Consider the following 3,619-nt stretch of genomic DNA (forward strand, 5'->3'; position numbering starts at 1 on the left):
AAAAAAAAAAAAAAAAACTCACAAAGCCCCCATTTTGCTCATGTTGTATACTTGAGGGTCATCCTGAATTCTTCTCCTTCGCCCCACATCCAGTCTATTGGCGAGTCCTGTCACCTCTGCTTGCAAAGTACGCTCAGCAGGTGACCCATTTCTAGCCATCTCTTCCACTCCCACCCTGGTCTGGGTGATTGGATTATTGCAGCAGCTTCATTATTGATTTCCCTGTTTGTCTTCTTGCCCCACTAAAATCCTGGCTCCACAGCAGCCAGAGGGATCTTTCTGAAACATAGTTCAGATGACATCATTTACATGCTTCTAAGTGTGTAAATGTACCTCCTAAGCATGTAACCTGTCTGTTAGTCTGTTCTCATGCTGCTGCTATGAAGAAATACCTGAGACTGGGTAATTTATAAAGGAAAGCGGTTTAATTGACTCACACAGTTCTGCAGGGCTGGGGAGGCCTTAGGTAACTTACAATCATGGCAGAAGGGGAAGTAAACACATCCTTCTTCACATGATGGCAGGAAAGAGAATAAGAGCTGAGTGAGGGGGTAAATCCCCTTATAAAACCATCAGATCTTGTGAGAACTTACTATCACGAGGACAGTATCAGGGAAACGACCCCCATGGTTCAGTTAACTTCACCTGGTCCCTCCCTTGACACATGGGGATTATTACAATTCAAGATGAGATTTTGGGTGGGGACACAGCCAAACCATATCAGGACCCTTCAGTGGTTTCCCATTACAATTTGAATAAAGTCCAGGCCGGGCTAGGTGGTTCATACTTTTAATCTGAGCACTTTGGGAGGCTGAGATGGGCAGATCACTTGAGGTCAGGAGTTTGAGGCCAGCCTGGCCTACATGGTGAAATCTTGTGTCTACTAAAAATACAAAAAATTAGCTGCAGGTGGTGGCACACGCCTGTAGTCTCAGCTCCTCAGGAGGCTGAGGCAGGAGAATCGCTTGAACCTGAGCGGTGGAAGTTGCAGTGAGTCAAGATCGTGCCACTGCACTCCAGCCTGGGCGACAGAGAGAGACTCCATCTCAAAAAAAAAAAAAAAAAAAAAAGGAAAGTCCAAACTCCTGAACATGACTGATGGGCCTACAATATCGGACCCCTGTCTTCATCTTCCATCTCTCCTCCTACCTCCCTCCTCCACACCAGCCCCTTTTCTGTCTGTCAGATTCAACAACCTCATTTCCATCTTAGAGCTTTGCACTTAGTGTTGCTTTGCTGTAATGCTCTGCCCCCATGTCTTCACCTGCTTTCTCTTTCCTGTCATTCACCTCATGGCTCAAAAGTTGCCTCAGAGAGGACTTTCCTGATTCCTGTAAGTAAAGTCGGACCCTCTAATCCAGTTACTTTCAACACCACTATCCTATAACTTTCTTCATAGAACTTATCACTAACTAAAATTACTTTGTTCATTCATTCATCTGTTTATTGTCACTCTACTGCCTTCCCTGGAACATAAATTATATAAATTATTTTTTTTTGAGATGGAGTCTCACTCTTATTGCCCAGGCTGGAGTGCAGTGGCGCGATCTCAGCTCATGGCAACCTCTGCCTTCCAGGTTCAAGAGATCCTTCTGCCTCAGTCTCCTGAGTAGCCGGGACTACAGGCGTGTACCACAACGCCCAGCTAATTTTTGTATTTTTAGTAGAGATGGGGTTTCATTCACCAAGTTGGTCCGGCTGGTTTCAAACTCCTGACCTCAAGTGATCCACCTGCCTTGGCCTCCCAAGGTTCTGGGATTATAGGCGTGAGCCACCACACCTGGCCCTAAATTCTGTAAATTCTGTAGAGCAGGGATCTTGCTTATATTGTTCCTACCAGTTTCCCCTGTACCTAGAGTTTTGTCTTAGTGCCTAGCACAAAATAAGCGTTCAATACATAAATATATATGCACTAATATAGATATATAACACAAATTATATATACTTGTATTTAAGTAATATATATATAATGAATTATTATACAAAATAACTACTTCATTATAAAAAATTTGGAAAATACAGAAAAAAATCTTGTACTATCACTATCCAGAGATAAAATACTATTTTTAATGTGTATCTTCCAGACTTTTCTAGTCACACTTTTCCCTTCCAGTGGTGTTTTAGAACATGTATACAGTATTTTCCCTGAACTATTGTTCACCACTTTCTTTTCAAATATATTTCTACGTCATTTTTAATGTCTACATGATATTATATAAGTAGAAAACAGTTTTGGCTGGGTCCAGTGGCTTACACCTGTAATCCTAGCACTTTTGGAGGCTGAGGCGGTGGATCATTTGAAGCTAGGAGTCTAAGACAAGCCTGAGCAACATGGCAAAACCCTGTCTCTACAAAAAATACAAAAATTAGCCCAGTGTGGTGGCATGCGCCTTTAGTCCCACCTACTCAGGAGGCTGAGGTGGGAGGATTGCTTGAGCCTGGGAGGTCGAGGCTGCGTGAGTTAAGATCACCCTACTGCATGGACTCCAGCCTGGGTGACAGAGTAAGACCCTGTCTCAAAAAAAAAATTTTTTTTTTCTTAACTTGTTCTTCATTATGTATGTGTAGATTTAGATTGTTTTCAGAATTTTCTACTGTCGGAACAAACTCTGAGGTAAACATCCTTAACTATTTTCATAGGCTATATTCCTAGAGGTAAAATTACTGGAATAAATATTAATATATGTAATTAATTTTTATTTATGTTCATTAAAATGTATTTATTTGAGACAAGGTCTCACTTCTGTTGCCCATGCTGGAGTGCAGCATGGGCTCACTGCAGCCCCAACCTCCCGGCCTCAGGTGATCCTCCCACCTTAGCCTCCTGTATAGCCAGGACTACAAGGATGCACCACTATGGCTGGATAAGTTTTCTGTTTTTTTAGTAGAGTCTTGGTTTCACCATGTTGCCCAGGCTGGTCTTGAACTCCTGGGCTCAAGTGATCCTACTGTGTTGGCCTCCCAAAGTGCTGGGATTACAGGCATGCACAGCCAGGCCCAGCCATTTTCTTCCTTTGTTAAAGACAAAAAATAAAATTAGCATAATCTGTACCTATGGTTTGTGTTTTTAAAATTTAGGAATATATCCTGGAGAGCTTCTGTATAATTATTTAGGCAGGGTGTGGTGGTTCATGCCTGTAGGCCAAGGTTGGCAGATTACTTGAGCTCAGGAGTTTAAGACCAGCCTGGTCAACATGGTGAAACACTGTCTCTACCAAAAAAAAAAAATTAGCCGGGTGTGGTGGTGGGCGCTTATAGTCCCAGCTACTCAGGAGGCTGAGGTGGGAGAATCACTTGAACCTGGGAGGCAGAAGTTGCAGTGAGCCAAGATTGCACCACTGCACTCCAGCCTGGGTAACAGAGTGAGACCTTATCTCAAAACAAAAACAAAACAAAACAAAAAACAAACAAAGCCAGATATAGTTTTAAAAGATCGTGCTTAATAATAAGTAAATTACATAAAGAAGAAATATGAAAATAAAGTTGATGAATAAAAAGGCACACTTGAAAAGTTCGAGAGTAGAAGGAGTAGGACATTTCTTTTTGTTTGGTTTCTAATGTAGGAAGAAAGGGAAACATATTAAAATTCTTTTTGCTTTTTTTTTTTTTTTTTTTTTTT

At 41.7% G+C, this 3,619-nt stretch overlaps 1 protein-coding gene across 6 annotated transcripts in view; it reads left to right on the forward strand.

The window, feature by feature from the left end:
- Positions 1–3,619, forward strand: part of NDUFAF1 (NADH:ubiquinone oxidoreductase complex assembly factor 1) — a 33,421-nt gene that overhangs the window by 28,124 nt on the left and 1,678 nt on the right. The gene's annotated exons all lie outside the window — the stretch shown is intronic.

Source organism: Rhinopithecus bieti, unplaced genomic scaffold (assembly GCF_001698545.2).
Source record: "Rhinopithecus bieti isolate Rb0 unplaced genomic scaffold, ASM169854v2 scaffold_26426, whole genome shotgun sequence".
NCBI lineage: Eukaryota > Metazoa > Chordata > Mammalia > Primates > Cercopithecidae > Rhinopithecus > Rhinopithecus bieti.